Source organism: Ammodytes marinus, assembly GCF_949987685.1.
Source record: "Ammodytes marinus genome assembly, chromosome: 23".
Classification (NCBI taxonomy): domain Eukaryota; kingdom Metazoa; phylum Chordata; class Actinopteri; order Uranoscopiformes; family Ammodytidae; genus Ammodytes; species Ammodytes marinus.
The window spans coordinates 1,099,600-1,117,423 of record NC_137227.1 but is presented as its reverse complement, the minus strand read 5'-3'; the positions used below and the strand labels follow the sequence as shown (position 1 = coordinate 1,117,423).

At 37.8% G+C, this 17,824-nt stretch overlaps 1 protein-coding gene and 1 long non-coding RNA gene across 2 annotated transcripts in view; both read left to right on the top strand.

The window, feature by feature from the left end:
* The window catches only part of LOC307269421 (uncharacterized protein), a gene marked incomplete at its 5' end in the record, with an annotated part of 42,519 nt that extends 41,697 nt beyond the window's left edge, over positions 1–822 (top strand). The window contains one exon of the mRNA XM_080052389.1: positions 1–822.
* Positions 823–6,725: 5,903 nt separating this feature from the next.
* Positions 6,726–11,777, top strand: LOC307269235. The gene is made up of 3 exons (XR_013845492.1): positions 6,726–6,812; positions 11,579–11,639; positions 11,735–11,777. It is a non-coding gene; the product is annotated as an uncharacterized lncRNA (long non-coding RNA).
* The last annotated feature ends 6,047 nt before the right edge of the window (positions 11,778–17,824 follow it).

Genomic DNA, 17,824 nt, shown 5'->3' with positions numbered 1-17,824 from the left:
AAGTTTCAAGTGGAGTAAGCCACAAGATCAGTCTCATCACCGCATCCTTCCTCGTGCTGTTGTCATGGCTTCTGTAAAGCCAGCAATAGCATCTGCTGAGGTCCATGTGAAACTCCATTAGTAAATGACTATTATAACTGGTATGAAAAAGGTGTTTGTTCACATGAAGTATCCGAGAAGACTGTTATGGATTGCACCTGATATATGGCTTGGAAAGAACTTCCAGATATTTAATAAGTTAAGTCCTAGGAGGCCCACCAATGCAGCACAACTATGAGCGCATGAATTATTTGCTTAAAATGAGATTAATAACAATTCAGATGACTGGTTTTAACTACACCACAAATCAGATAGTCACGCCGTACGAATACAATTGAAACATAATTTAGAACCAAAAATATTTAGGCCAACATTGAAAATGAATGTAAGTCCTTTGAAACAGATATAACCCCAAATGACTTACATTTTAAAAATAGCTGTTCAGATAGTAAAGATTACAGACAAAAAATGTCTAACTACCAGTGAAGAAAAACTTTCAGCCAATAAAGTATCCTAATCTTCCCCCAATACTGACCCAGTCAGTTATGTGGAATTTCTTGGCATTCATGAAATATACAATGTGTTAACAATGTCCTGTATGATTATCGAGTCACCTTTCTTATTTTTATATATATATATATATTTATTGTATCATCCATGTGTATTCTGTGAGATGACCTGTATTATTGTATAACTTGAACATAAAATACCAGGTCTTCCTGATGATCAGGATACAAATAAAATAAATTGATGTTCCATTAAAGGCTCTGAATATATGGATAGACAATCAAACCTCGTCTAATTATTCCTGACCTTCACTTTCATAATAAGCTTTTTTTAACAGGCTCAGAGATTCAGGTTTCTTCTGAAAAATATCACACATTTTTTTTTAAAGGCCCCCCCTTTTTTCTCACAAATATTTTTTTTTATTGAGTATAAGTAATACAATTACACATAGTTTATAATAAATTAAAAAAAAACTGTTGATCATAATGAACACAAAAACGAAAATAAAAAATTCTGGCCACATGTTTGTGTGAATTCTAGAATCACCAGTCCTCAAAGCCACATCACGAAGAGGTCATGAGAGGAGACTTCATCTCAGAAAACTGGTTTGCCTTTTTTAAGGGCTGCAGGTAAATAACTGTCAAACAGATTGGAAATGTGCCCTCAGTCTTACTGATCCTTTTAGTGTTGTCCTCAATGCGGTTGTTCACTCAGTCCAAGGCGGACTGCAGTTCAGCAGATCACGTTTTCCTCCAAGTTTCTCACAAATTACTCCTACTTTCAGCTCCGGACATAATTAGATTTATTGGAGGCAAAAATCACAAAAGTAGCTGGGATTTATTATTAAGAAATAAGAAAAATCTGCATTTAAAGCAGAAGGACGATAAAGTGGATCTACTCAATCTGAGTGCATCCCCCCAACACTGAAAGCACCACAAAGAAAACTATTGTCATGCTGTTGAGCTAGATATCCAAAAGAAGTATAAAAAACTATTGTTAAATCAGCCAACTCACCTGAATCCTTTCATGAAACTAGAATATGCATAGCACTTCTGACCTCATCAGGGACATGCTGTTTATCAATTAAAAGATAATTACACAATACCAAAATAGAAGAATCATTCTATGACTTACATTAACTTTGATCTGCAGTGTATGCACAAGCATTTCAAAAAATACCTTTAAAAAGAAAGTATTTATTTTAGTAACATATTGAAAATTTGGCTTTGGCTTTCCCTTTGTGAGCAGTTCGAAGTAATTTTAGAATTCTCTGCTGGCCCTGTTGCCACCGAGACCCTAACCCCGGACAAGTGTTTTAAGATAATAGACGGATAGATGGATGTTTGAATTTAAAGATCCAAAGGAAGAAAAGGATGGTTATTAGACAGATCATACCAAATGTGCGTACTCTAATTAGTAAGCAAAATTGTGTAATGGTTGACTGATCAAGCCTGGGATTATTCTGTGATTTTTGTTTTCTATCCTTAAATTGTGCATTTACAGGTATGTCAAGATGCTGTTTAAAAAATGTAATGCAGCAACGTTTTCAAACACTCAATTTTAACATTTTAACAAGCTAGGGACTACGGATGAAAATGAGCTGGTATGGCTTAATCTGGCACATATGTCATGTTGGACAGATTTGATAATCACAAACCAGTAGCTGCTCAAGCTCGAGGCACAACTATAACCATGGAGCCAACAACAACTTTTGCACTAATGGCAGCAACCACAAACAACCAGTGTGACAGCGACTATTCAATTCAATCCAGTTTATTTAAGAAGGGGACAGTGCAAATTAATAAAACAGTGCAAAGTAATAAAACACATGATCATACATGGGTTAAAAATGCCAGAATTAGCCAAAAGGCTATTTTTCATCTGTAGTCCCCCGGCATCGAAGTTAAAAGAAAGGCTTTCTAAAATATAAATAAACTAACAACTACTGAGACAACAGCATCACCAGAAAAAAAATTCAATAATTCTGCTAGGACAATTATAGTAACTGGGAGAATTAAACTTTATGGAACCAAAAAAACACTACCAGACCTCGAAGCCCTTCGCTTACAATTGCTGACATCGTTATAGCACATAGTACTGAGGCGCCAACAAAAGGTTGGTTATCTTTCAAATCTGTTCAAGACCAATTTTCATTATCTGCAGCTTTTAGCAATCGAGCTTCACCAACAAATACTCCCTTCGTATGAAACCTATGGTTACACAAATGCCTATTGTATTCTTTAATCAGATAGATCAAGCCCCCATTGAAAGGACTAAAAAGAGATTGTTATATTCTTCTTATCAATTAATCAATCTTTATTTAAAGTGCAGTGATATTATAAACTGGTGTCAAGAAGCCACCCTTTGAAGTTATTACTAATGCTTTTATCTCCATTATTTGAAGTACACACATGAAGGGTGTGGGTTGTTGGTTAGGTATCTTGTTATCTGTAACAGGTGAGACAGTTTTCCCATCACCGTGTTCAGACATATGTTCATGAAGGCATGCTGGATAATTTAAACAAATCAATCCAGATGTGCGGAGCCACTCACCAACTTGCAACTTATTTTCCTCTCCTTATTGTCCTGCAGACCCGCCAAGTTCCAGCACATACGTAAGTGTATCCTGCGAAATTTCCTGTATAGTACGTTGATGTAGTAATTCCTTTTCTTTTATCTTGTAGGTTTACCTGATGTTTTTTTGTTAATATATATCAGTGATTCTTGAGAGCCGGGACAAAAGGTTGTCTTCCATATGGAACTGCTGTTATCTTTATAAAATAAAAATATTTAAAATAGTTGGGGGCGCCCTTAGCTCAGTTGGTAGGGCGTCCCCCCCATGGGCCTCGGCCAGCAGCAGACCCGGGTTCGATTCCAGCCTGCGGTCGTTCTCTGCATGTTACTCCCCTCTCTGCCCCATTTCAACTGTACACTATCAATAAAGCATAAAAATGCAACAAAAAAAAAATCTTAAAAAAAAAAAGTGTAGATGTTATTAGGGATTAAGAATAGAATGTCTAGAGCACAATTATCCCCTTAAATTTAATTTTATCATTATTATGTCAAATATAATATGACACTTGTTATCTTCTCACGACGTCCAAAAAAAAAACTGTTTTTCTTCAACACATTCATGTTTTATAAGGTTTCAAAGTGGTGGGACTCTTTTTGTCACCACCATCAGACAATCCATTAAAATGTAATACAATCAGCCAAAATAAGGGGCAGCTATCACCATGAAGGACCTCTTGTCACATTCTACCTCTGCAGAGTACATTAGAGTCAGAAAGGGTCTGATAAGTGTTGTAGTTTTAGAATATTTTACATTCCAAATCTTGAAAGTCCTGCGTCACAACAATAAGTCAACACCGACTTACAATTTCTGAAGTTATTTGACCTATCACCTTAGCCTGGCTCCGCCCGCCTACCTACTTCCGCTTCTTTAGTGGGATCCTGCTCAAATCAGATTTCTGAGTGTCCAATCAGCGAACAGAGGAAGTGGCTGAGAACTATGTCGTCGAAGTCGCGCGCCAGTTTCAGTTGAATGCTGCGCTCCTTTATACTCGGAACTCGGAAAGGTCCGACTTGTTAGTTCCGAGTTCCGACCTGTCTGTGTTTCAGTGCATCTGCTCGGGAAAGTATGGACGCCTACAACCTTTCTCATCCAAATAACTAAACGTTAGGCTCTAGCAAGTTACCTTTGCCAGGTACTGGTAGATCCATAGACTACAATATGTAGTGAAGTCGGAAATTTCCGAGTTCCTAGTACAACTGGAACGCACCGTCAGAAGCCGGCTCATGACATACGTCACGACCAAACGTTATGCGATTGGTTGGCTGATCCAGAGTGCCACTGGGCAGATCCAATAGTTTTAAACTTCAACAGAAACCCGCCTCCAAGTGAGTGAACATTTGCCAAATAGAGCAGTTCCAGACCTTCTGTACAAATGAAATGAAGTACGATGGTCTGGTAGCACCAGGCTACTATCACCTATCATCAACAGAAACACCAATGGCTACTAGAAAAACTCCATTTGTTCTGTTTAAGAAACGTTAAATATGTCAACACCGTCAGATGTCAAAAAAATGTATATTCATATACATTCTGAAAATATTTTTTGTGGCCTCTGTCAGTCTTGGTGAATATTTGTGATCACTATACATCTCATGGGTCTAGCATAAATTGAGGGAAAATGTATTTGTGTTTTTGGTGTCTGACGGTGTTCACACAAAATAAGGAATGGCAAGCTAAAAAGCCCATTTTAAAAAGGAATGGCAAGGTAAAAAGCCCATTTTGATAAAAAGGACAAAAGCTGGGAGGTTGTGTCAAAGCTTAGCTCAGTAGCTTAGTATGTGTTGGATACATACATGTAATTTAATTTGCCTAAACATAGGGTTTTGTATTTTTTCAACATTGCACCCTCTTTTGTCCCACTTCTCAATAATCACTGATATGTTAAATCACTCTATGTTCATACAGCAATCACTTAAAGCTGGGTTGGAGGATTTGGGGAAAATGGCTGTTGGGATAGAGATTCGAATTACCGCTCCACTTGTTCTCTTTGGTCCCTCCCCTATAGTCCCTCCCTGACACGCTCTACACCAACAAAGTTGTTCCAAAGTGAATGAACAGTCCCAACAGCCAATAAGAACAGAGAATCGAAGCCTCGCTCTGATTGGTCAAAGTGTCAGCTCATGTTAACTTTGACCAATCAGAAATCATATACCTCAGCTTTAAACAATATGCACGGGTCATAACCCAGGTCTCCCACTAATTCAGCTTTGCAGTAATTGCCAGATAACATTTAGAGTATCTTGCTCGTTTTTATCCAATCAAGAGACAGAGCAATATAAAGAGGCGGGTCTCTGTGCCCATGAACGATGACTCGCTGCTTTCCATCGCGGCACTATCTGACAAAGAGGGCTGCACGTTCACGTGGTGGTGACGTAGGGACAAGGGAGGGGACTGCTGACTGCAGTCACTGACAGGAAGTTAGCTATGAGAACCATATCACTTACTTCTCCTTTAATCCTTTCTCCCTCAGCACTTCCAGTCCTTTTACATTTTGATTGCCACAGGTGGTGTTGTCGGTCCTCCCCTTATTGCCCTCCCAACTTAATGGAGGGACAAACGTTCCATTCAAATGGAACGATCAGATCTCATTGTTTCATAAAACCGTATTTCCCACTTACAGGTGGAGTCAGTGATTCTAGAGAACACTTGTCAAAATCAGTGAATATCTCCTCACGATCTGCCACCTGTCCGTACTATGTGTGCGCTAAAAAGAAGATATGTTAATACACAGCCTAGGTTCTGTAAACAGACATGTAAATAAAGGGGCCCACCATGCAACATGCAAGTTTAGAGAGCCTAGGCTGTGTATTAACAATGCATTCATTTTCTGCGCACACAGTGTGTACGGTTAGCGGATCGTGAGGAGATATTCACTGATTTTGACAGAAAGTGATTTTGGCAACAAGCATTATTCCAGAATGGCGGACTCCACCTTTAAATTATACAGCAGTGATCATTCTAATGCTCAACAAATCTCAACAGAAACTTGCCATAGGTAACCACACCCACCAACAACAACACAAATCTGAATACAGGTTGGGTCAATGCTAAAATAAGATTTAAAGCCCACACCATGTTATACCATGTTGTTGACCAAAAAAGTTTGTGTTTATATTACATTTGTGCTGGTCAAGAGGAGAACCCTGGCAGAGGATTTTAAGGTGAACTCTAAAAAGTGCAGTGCAATAAACACAGGAAGAATGTAAGGACACAAAGCCAAGATTTTAATTTTTTATTTTTTTTTACTGGTCCATAAAAGCTGTATACTGTTTCCAAATATGACAAATACAATACACTACAAAATTCACTCATCTCACTTTTCAGAATTGAATTAGGCATTCTACCTAATTTTAATTTTTTGACATACCTTTTTGGCATCTGTTAACTCCTTTCATAGTTTGCATAAATGGAGCAATACATTCTTATCCTAAGACAAAGAAAAGGGAGTATACATACAGCTGAGCCAAGAAACATTCAGTTATGGGAGCCTGTTATTTGGAATGTATTGGTGTCACATAATTTCTGAGTCATTACATTGTTAGATAATTAGAGTCACGCTATATAAAAGGCTTTCGTAGACACGGACTGCCACAGCAGGTGAAATGTTTGCAAAGTCACCGGTGTGAAATGGATTAAATAAATTACAATTTTTTATTTTAAGTTGTTCGCAATTCTTCATCTTACTATTTGGGTAAGTACATCTTTTGTTCTACACATTTGTTCTCTCTCTCTCTCATTCACACACACACACACACACACACACACACACACACACACACACACACACACACACACACACACACACACACACACACACACACACACACACACACACACACAGTCAGCATAAAGATATTAAAACAATATTGTTTTTGTGTAAACTACACAGTATTTTGTTGAAGATATGGCAGATGAATTTCTGTGGAATATCCAACTTAAAACTAACTTAACTGCAGTTCTACTGCATCTCCTCACCTGTGAAGTCTCTCTAATATCACAGTGCTGCTGTCTGCTCCCGAATCCCCCTCTTGGAGCAGCATTCCCCCTGCTCTTGCTATTCAAATAGTACAGACGACATAAGGGGAGAGTGGGTCTTAAAATGCCTTATTTAGCTAAAGTTATCAAAAACATCAAAACTCAACTTAAACTGTCTGGTCTGAAGAACAAGTCAAAGGTGTGTTGCCTTTTTCTGGCTGGTTTACTGAATATGTGTCTGAAGACAGAAGGCTGAAAAGACACAGCCGGAGAATGTGCCTACATTTATGATGGGTTAAGGTTAACTCAGAAAAACAAGCTCGTGCTCAGAAGAGTTAAAAATTAACTAAATGAGAGGGCGCACTTCCGAAAGAAATGTCTTGCAGTTGGCGCCCTGGCCTAGGTGTACAGTGCATATAAGTATATATGGGTTACAAATTGAAAGAAGTACCCGAATAAATGATTGGAGACATATAGAAACTGAAAACACCTTTATATAAAATATTGAAAGGGTCCCTGAATGGTTGAGGAAAATGGGGTATAATAATAATTATAATTATCTGTGTGTGTGTAACGTTTAAGTGTTTTGTAATTCAGATTTTTTTATATATTTTTTATTATACTTTACCATATTTTTTACTTGTATATATTATTAATAACTTGAAGATACAAAGAAACTATAAGGAAGCCTCAGGTTATCAGACCTCTGCCAGAGGACTCAAGCTTGATGAAAAAAAAACTCCAAGTATCGGTGTGGGGAATTATGTATTTTTTTGCAGCTTGACACTATTAAAAATATCAATATGGGTCTGTATTCATTCTTATCACCATCCACTGTGAGATTGCAAGTCAAGTTAATCTACTCTAGTATAATCACTATAGCTGGAAAGAGAAAAAGAGATAATGAAAATTTTAATGAGGAAATGTTGAGTAAGATATTGACTATACAACTTACATTTCTGTAAAATTTGTTTAATTACTCATTTAGCGGAGAAATTTTCTTAATGAGGCAAGGTCAGATTGAGCTATTACTGTAACCGACTGCACAGGTTGTTTTAGTGAACACACCTCATCACAGCAGTTCAAGGATGTGCCTTGCTCACACCCTATCAAAATTGGGAGCAAAGAACAGTTGTCTTTTTATTGTATTTTTTTTGTATTTTTTTCCTTTTCTCTGAAATGTATTTCAAACAGGACTATGAGGCTTAAACCACACTACTGGTTCTGTGGTACTCCACCTAGGCATTGAGGTGCTTTGAACAAAACTTTAAGGTCAGTATTCTGACATACAGTATTTCTGAGGCTGACCGGAATGTCAGTCCTGCAGGTACTTGTTCTGGAAGCAAAGTACTGAACATATCAAGATTTTGACAAGATGACGGTCCTGGAGGAAAAGTTAAGGGATGATAAAAGTTATCACAAATCATCCATAGGGGTACATTTCTGTACCAAAATCATGGCAATCAATCATATTTTTGTCAAAACATCAATCCAAACACAAATGTCATTTTCAAAGTTTTTCAAATAAACCCTAACCCGCTAGAGTAAAGGTTAGAGGATTCATCTCAGAGTCAAAAAGAAAAAGATTTTTTTTTTTTATAACAGAGACCAGTGCTAGTTAGGTGAGTACATATTCAGAACTTTTAGAATCATTAGCCATTGAAAAAAAATCCAGACATTATATCTGCATCTTTAGTGGGTCAGTGGATATGTGAAACCAGTTAGTGTTGGTTCAGTTTCTATTGTTCCTGCATAAAAATCAGCCTGTTTAAGCTTTATGAGTTTGTTTTGTTTCTTGGGTATTTTTATTTTTTCAGCACATTTTGTAGCCGCTTCTTCTCCTGAATTAGCAAAACATGAGTCCCCACTGGGCTGGGTGTGCTATTACTTCTCTAATCTGCCACATGAAAGTTCTGTTATTAAACCCCAAACTTGCAAAGTTTGACATGCTGTTTTACTTTAAATTTCTCACTGTAACACTTAAACATAAGGGCACATTAAATCACCAATAATTAATGCTTTATTTAAGCTATTAAGAGTTTGTTAATGCTTATTAGGCATTAACTAATGTTAATGTTTAGTTATTAATGGTAAGTTAATGGTTGGTTAAGCATAAATTATGCTTAGTTAACAAGCACAACTGTATTAGATCAATCTAATTAAGCATTAACTAAGCAGTTATTAATGGTTAGTTAATGCTTAGTTAATGCTTACTAAGCACAAAAAAGCACCTTTTAAAAAAAATGTTGAACCTCCATAGTGGAGACCGCAAGCAGTATAACATACCTTCAATAATTTTCAATGTTGAGCAAATCACTACGCAAAGGGAGAAACTGGTTTGAGGAAATTCAGGGTTTCGCAAATCCAGATGTTACCAGGACGATGCAAGAGTCCTGTGACGTTTACAGGTGCAGCTTTACAGTCTCAGCTATCACAGTCAATCCATGAAGTGGAATAGATTATATAGTGAATATCAGCGTGTGCAGAGTGTTTTGTGGTCTAGAAATGATCCCACTCTTTTGTAGTGTTTAGTTTTAGCTATATTTTTTCTAAATTTTAATAAAAAAAATAAAGTTGAAACTTAAATTTTAAATAAATTACCTTTTTAGGCCTGTAGAAGATTGTTATGTTTATGAGATAATGACACCGGACGGATTGAGAAAATAAATATTGAAATTATAAAAAAGAATCTAGTCCTATTTATTTTACTAATAAAGCCTCTGTAAAGCCAAATCTACAAACTCTTTCTTTTTAGGGGGAGTTAGTTGCCATATTTATCAATCCAAATGAAAGAAATTGTCATTAAACTTACATTGTGTAGAATTTTGAGGAATTTTTCATAACAGACTTGGTAGAAAATTAATATAATATATATCAGTACATATAATTTAGTGTATAATTTACAATAAAGACATTTTTGATTTTGTATCGCCCTTAGAAAGGGTCTCTTATAACTAGTGGTGGGCCGTTATCGGCGTTAACGTGCTGCGTTAACGCAAGACTCTTATCGGCGATAAAAAAAATATCGCCGTTAATCTCTTATTCCACCTCCTGTTCGGCTCAGGGGAGATAATAATAGCCGGGGGCCGTTGTTGACACTTGAGGAGCCTTTATTCTCTCACATACCCGCCGCTCTCTCTCTCCATCACTTGCCCACGACACAATCGGGTATTGGAACGCAGGGTGGGTGTGTGTGGCCACCGGTCGCCACGTGACTATAAGTTTCCAAGTTTTAAACACTTCTATCTCTTCAACGTCAACGTCACCGTACCCGAATCCTAAATATCCCCATAGCAGACGCTATATTTCATCGGGGGGGAAACTTTGTTTTGCGCCACAGTTCGGCCGTAATGCTGCTGCACACACACACAGACACAGGCGCACACACACACGCTGCATGACAGAGACGAGGGGCGCTACCAAAAAGACGAGAGGAGCGGTTGGAGCAGTTGGAGCGTTTAGAGACACATGCGTGCACATTTATTTACATAAAATCGCAATCGCAGTCATTTGTGCAGTTATGTAAAATGTTTCACTAAGGAAAATTACAGAAAAAGTAACGCACAGTGACTTTGATGAGTAACTTTAATCTGATTACTGGTTTGGAGATAGTAACGCGTTAGATTACTTACTGAAAAAAGAGGTCCGATGCCGGTAACGCGTTACTAAGTAACATCTTGTTGAACATTATTTATTTTCATCACCAATTATCATAGTAGAACAGCTTCCTCAAGCAGTTTGTGATGCATGTTGGAAACAGGAGATGAGCCCCTGGTCTGATGCGCCACCTGGCTTGAGAAACACGTTCTCAAAGACTTACTTTGAGTCATTATTTAGGAGCACACACATATTATGAATGAATTCAAATGAGCCATTTTAATCTAGATTAATCTAGATTAATTCCAAAATTAATCTAGATTAATCTAGATTAAAAAAATTAATCTATGCCCACCTCTACTTATAACATATATCTCCATATCGCCATGTTGGAAAAGTCATAGTTGGAGCGTCATAGCTCTACAGTAGTACAGAACAGACAATCCTAACGGTCATACAAACGCCTTTATATAGTGGCGTCCGCCCAGGCTAATCAATCGCACATGCTCAGTTTAGAAGCCAACGTTACACAATCACAGACAGTAATTGTAGACCTACAGTAGGGTCATAATATTTGTATAACCTATCTATTTATTTTCATTTAGTCTTTTTCAGTTTCACACATGGCTGTATTTTCTGTGTCAGTCTGACACATAGGCCTACCCTCTAAGAGAGGACGAGAGCCCCTGATAAACTTAACAGGAATTCTGTAATGATTGAAAATTCTATTAAAACAATGACTGTTGCTGTGGAGAAAGTTTGACATGGCCACGCCAACACAGTCCTGATAAACAGCATAGACATTAAAAAAGCTGTTTTTGACAAAATGTTATGATATTTAGAAACATTACATTTTAAATACGTATGTGCTGAATGATTTTACAGATTCAAACGCGGGACAAGATGGGTGTTGGACCCATCTTATCAACATTACTTATATTGATTGGTAAGTTAATACAAAAAATAACTATGTGAAAAACAAAAAAGAAACAAGTATCCTACTTATTTTAAACATAATTGATTTTGTTTTCATTAAAATAGTGGCCATAGAGCTTGCTGCAACCCAAGCTGCTGTACAGCCAGAATGTGGTGGACCAATTCATACTGGTAAGTAAACATTTAATACATGAACCAGTCTTTATCAACATAAAGTATTCATTCTGAAAAATGTACAAAACATGTTTAACATTTGCAACAGCAACAACTATTGGGCCAACGACCACTGCAGCTCCCTCACGAATTGTGGTTCTGGAAGCAACCTTGGACGAACCATTTGTACCAGAACTTTTGGATAGAACCACTGAACAATACATGGATCTTGAAAGACGAGTTGTTACAATGGTGTGTAGAAGCTCATGTTGTTGATTTTATTTGATGCCATCTTGAGTAAATGTGTCATTCTGTTTGATTACATTTGAAAAACCACTGTGACTATTCTTAACATTTCTACCATGTTTTTTGCTGCTTATAGTGCGACTTCATCTTCAATCGACGTTTTGGTTTTCTTTTCGAAGCCACATCTGTCAGAGAATTCAGGTAAATATTTTAAAGTGTTTCAAGTCTTTCACTCAGGCTAAATCTACTTCAGAGATATCTCATCTTTAATGGTAAAAATAGAAAACCTGCAATTTTTACACATTATCATCTGAGCAACACCTGTGCTTTATCGATCCAAGGAGGCAAGAGGGAAGAGTCAGAGCAAAAGTGGCGCTCCAGTTCAACAGCACTGCACCACTCGAGGATATCCCATCCGCTGTTGTTGTTGCAGAGACCTTAATAAAGGCTGCGGAAGAACAAAACAACACCTTCAACCTCACTGTTGATCCAAATTCAATCGAAATAATAAGTGAGTAAACATTTAATACATGAACCTGAATTTACCACCAAAAACTGTTCATTTTGAACCACGTACCGACTAATATTTACCTTTTGCCATTTTCACCAATCTACCACACCTGTAGGATCGACAACTATTGGGCCAACGACCACTGCAGCTCCCTCACGAATTGTGGTTCTGGAAGCAACCTTGGACGAACCATTTGTACCAGAAATTTTGGATAGAACCACTGAACAATACAAAGATCTTGAAAGACGGGTGGTAACAACGGTGTGTAGAAGCTCATGTTGTTGATTTTATTTGATGCCATCTTGAGTAAATGTGTCATTCTGTTTGATTACATTTGAAAAACCACTGTGACTATTCTTAACATTTCTACCTTGTTTTTTGCTGCTTATAGTGCGACTTCATCTTCAATCGACGTTTTGGTTTTCTTTTCGAAGCCACATCTGTCAGAGAATTCAGGTAAATATTTTAAAGTGTTGCAAGTCTTTCACTCAGGCTAAATCTACTTCAGAGATATCTCATCTTTAATGGTAAAAATAGAAAACCTGCAATTTTTACACATTATCATCTGAGCAACACCTGTGCTTTATCGATCCAAGGAGGGAAGAGGGAAGAGTCAGAGCAAAAGTGGCGCTCCAGTTCAACAGCACTGCACCACTCGAGGATATCCCATCCGCTGTTGTTGTTGCAGAGACCTTAATAAAGGCTGCGGAAGAACAAAACAACACCTTCAACCTCACTGTTGATCCAAATTCAATCGAAATAATAAGTGAGTAAACATTTAATACATGAACCTGAATTTACCACCAAAAAGTGTTCATTTTGAACCACGTACCGACTAATATTTACCTTTTGCCATTATCACCAATCTACCACACCTGTAGGATCGACAACTATTGGGCCAACGACCACTGCAGCTCCCTCACGAATTGTGGTTCTGGAAGCAACCTTGGACGAACCATTTGTACCAGAACTTTTGGATAGAACCACTGAACAATACAAAGATCTTGAAAGACGGGTTGTAACAACGGTGTGTAGAAACTCATGTTGTTAATTTTATTTGATGCCATCTTGAGTAAATGTGTCATTCTGTTTGATTACATTTGAAAAACCACTGAGACTATTCTTAACATTTCTATCTTGTTTTTTGCTGCTTATAGTGCGACTTCATCTTCAATCGACGTTTTGGTTTTCTTTTCGAAGCCACATCTGTCAGAGAATTCAGGTAAATATTTTAAAGTGTTTCAAGTCTTTCACTCAGGCTAAATCTACTTCAGAGATATCTCATCTTTAATGGTAAAAATAGAAAACCTGCAATTTTTACACATTATCATCTGAGCAACACCTGTGCTTTATCGATCCAAGGAGGCAAGAGGGAAGAGTCAGAGCAAAAGTGGCGCTCCAGTTCAACAGCACTGCACCACTCGAGGATATCCCATCCGCTGTTGTTGTTGCAGAGACCTTAATAAAGGCTGCGGAAGAACAAAACAACACCTTCAACCTCACTGTTGATCCAAATTCAATCGAAATAATAAGTGAGTAAACATTTAATACATGAACCTGAATTTACCACCAAAAACTGTTCATTTTGAACCACGTACCGACTAATATTTACCTTTTGCCATTTTCACCAATCTACCACACCTGTAGGATCGACAACTATTGGGCCAACGACCACTGCAGCTCCCTCACGAATTGTGGTTCTGGAAGCAACCTTGGACGAACCATTTGTACCAGAAATTTTGGATAGAACCACTGAACAATACAAAGATCTTGAAAGACGGGTGGTAACAACGGTGTGTAGAAGCTCATGTTGTTGATTTTATTTGATGCCATCTTGAGTAAATGTGTCATTCTGTTTGATTACATTTGAAAAACCACTGTGACTATTCTTAACATTTCTACCTTGTTTTTTGCTGCTTATAGTGCGACTTCATCTTCAATCGACGTTTTGGTTTTCTTTTCGAAGCCACATCTGTCAGAGAATTCAGGTAAATATTTTAAAGTGTTGCAAGTCTTTCACTCAGGCTAAATCTACTTCAGAGATATCTCATCTTTAATGGTAAAAATAGAAAACCTGCAATTTTTACACATTATCATCTGAGCAACACCTGTGCTTTATCGATCCAAGGAGGGAAGAGGGAAGAGTCAGAGCAAAAGTGGCGCTCCAGTTCAACAGCACTGCACCACTCGAGGATATCCCATCCGCTGTTGTTGTTGCAGAGACCTTAATAAAGGCTGCGGAAGAACAAAACAACACCTTCAACCTCACTGTTGATCCAAATTCAATCGAAATAATAAGTGAGTAAACATTTAATACATGAACCTGAATTTACCACCAAAAAGTGTTCATTTTGAACCACGTACCGACTAATATTTACCTTTTGCCATTATCACCAATCTACCACACCTGTAGGATCGACAACTATTGGGCCAACGACCACTGCAGCTCCCTCACGAATTGTGGTTCTGGAAGCAACCTTGGACGAACCATTTGTACCAGAACTTTTGGATAGAACCACTGAACAATACAAAGATCTTGAAAGACGGGTTGTAACAACGGTGTGTAGAAACTCATGTTGTTAATTTTATTTGATGCCATCTTGAGTAAATGTGTCATTCTGTTTGATTACATTTGAAAAACCACTGTGACTATTCTTAACATTTCTATCTTGTTTTTTGCTGCTTATAGTGCGACTTCATCTTCAATCGACGTTTTGGTTTTCTTTTCGAAGCCACATCTGTCAGAGAATTCAGGTAAATATTTTAAAGTGTTTCAAGTCTTTCACTCAGGCTAAATCTACTTCAGAGATATCTCATCTTTAATGGTAAAAATAGAAAACCTGCAATTTTTACACATTATCATCTGAGCAACACCTGTGCTTTATCGATCCAAGGAGGGAAGAGGGAAGAGTCAGAGCAAAAGTGGCGCTCCAGTTCAACAGCACTGCACCACTCGAGGATATCCCATCCGCTGTTGTTGTTGCAGAGACCTTAATAAAGGCTGCGGAAGAACAAAACAACACCTTCAACCTCACTGTTGATCCAAATTCAATCGAAATAATAAGTGAGTAAACATTTAATACATGAACCTGAATTTACCACCAAAAAGTGTTCATTTTGAACCACGCACCGACTAATATTTACCTTTTGCCATTTTCACCAATCTACCACACCTGTAAAGGATCAACAACTATTGGGCCAATGACCACTGCAGCTCCCTCACGAATTGTGGTTCTGGAAGCAACCTTGGACGAACCATTTGTACCAGAACTTTTGGATAGAACCACTGAACAATACATGGATCTTGAAAGACGAGTTGTTACAATGGTGTGTAGAAGCTCATGTTGTTGATTTTATTTGATGCCATCTTGAGTAAATGTGTCATTCTGTTTGATTACATTTGAAAAACCACTGTGACTATTCTTAACATTTCTACCTTGTTTTTTGCTGCTTATAGTGCGACTTCATCTTCAATCGACGTTTTGGTTTTCTTTTCGAAGCCACATCTGTCAGAGAATTCAGGTAAATATTTTAAAGTGTTGCAAGTCTTTCACTCAGGCTAAATCTACTTCAGAGATATCTAATCTTTAATGGTAAAAATAGAAAACCTGCAATTTTTACACATTATCATCTGAGCAACACCTGTGCTTTATCGATCCAAGGAGGGAAGAGGGAAGAGTCAGAGCAAAAGTGGCGCTCCAGTTCAACAGCACTGCACCACTCGAGGATATCCCATCCGCTGTTGTTGTTGCAGAGACCTTAATAAAGGCTGCGGAAGAACAAAACAACACCTTCAACCTCACTGTTGATCCAAATTCAATCGAAATAATAAGTGAGTAAACATTTAATACATGAACCTGAATTTACCACCAAAAAGTGTTCATTTTGAACCACGTACCGACTAATATTTACCTTTTGCCATTTTCACCAATCTACCACACCTGTAGGATCGACAACTATTGGGCCAACGACCACTGCAGCTCCCTCACGAATTGTGGTTCTGGAAGCAACCTTGGACGAACCATTTGTACCAGAACTTTTGGATAGAACCACTGAACAATACATGGATCTTGAAAGACGAGTTGTTACAATGGTGTGTAGAAGCTCATGTTGTTGATTTTATTTGATGCCATCTTGAGTAAATGTGTCATTCTGTTTGATTACATTTGAAAAACCACTGTGACTATTCTTAACATTTCTACCTTGTTTTTTGCTGCTTATAGTGCGACTTCATCTTCAATCGACGTTTTGGTTTTCTTTTCGAAGCCACATCTGTCAGAGAATTCAGGTAAATATTTTAAAGTGTTGCAAGTCTTTCACTCAGGCTAAATCTACTTCAGAGATATCTAATCTTTAATGGTAAAAATAGAAAACCTGCAATTTTTACACATTATCATCTGAGCAACACCTGTGCTTTATTGATCCAAGGAGGGAAGAGGGAAGAGTCAGAGCAAAAGTGGCGCTCCAGTTCAACAGCACTGCACCACTCGAGGATATCCCATCCGCTGTTGTTGTTGCAGAGACCTTAATAAAGGCTGCGGAAGAACAAAACAACACCTTCAACCTCACTGTTGATCCAAATTCAATCGAAATAATAAGTGAGTAAACATTTAATACATGAACCTGAATTTACCACCAAAAAGTGTTCATTTTGAACCACGTACCGACTAATATTTACCTTTTGCCATTATCACCAATCTACCACACCTGTAGGATCGACAACTATTGGGCCAACGACCACTGCAGCTCCCTCACGAATTGTGGTTCTGGAAGCAACCTTGGACGAACCATTTGTACCAGAACTTTTGGATAGAACCACTGAACAATACAAAGATCTTGAAAGACGGGTGGTAACAACGGTGTGTAGAAGCTCATGTTGTTGATTTTATTTGATGCCATCTTGAGTAAATGTGTCATTCTGTTTGATTACATTTGAAAAACCACTGTGACTATTCTTAACATTTCTACCTTGTTTTTTGCTGCTTATAGTGCGACTTCATCTTCAATCGACGTTTTGGTTTTCTTTTCGAAGCCACATCTGTCAGAGAATTCAGGTAAATATTTTAAAGTGTTTCAAGTCTTTCACTCAGGCTAAATCTACTTCAGAGATATCTCATCTTTAATGGTAAAAATAGAAAACCTGCAATTTTTACACATTATCATCTGAGCAACACCTGTGCTTTATCGATCCAAGGAGGGAAGAGGGAAGAGTCAGAGCAAAAGTGGCGCTCCAGTTCAACAGCACTGCACCACTCGAGGATATCCCATCCGCTGTTGTTGTTGCA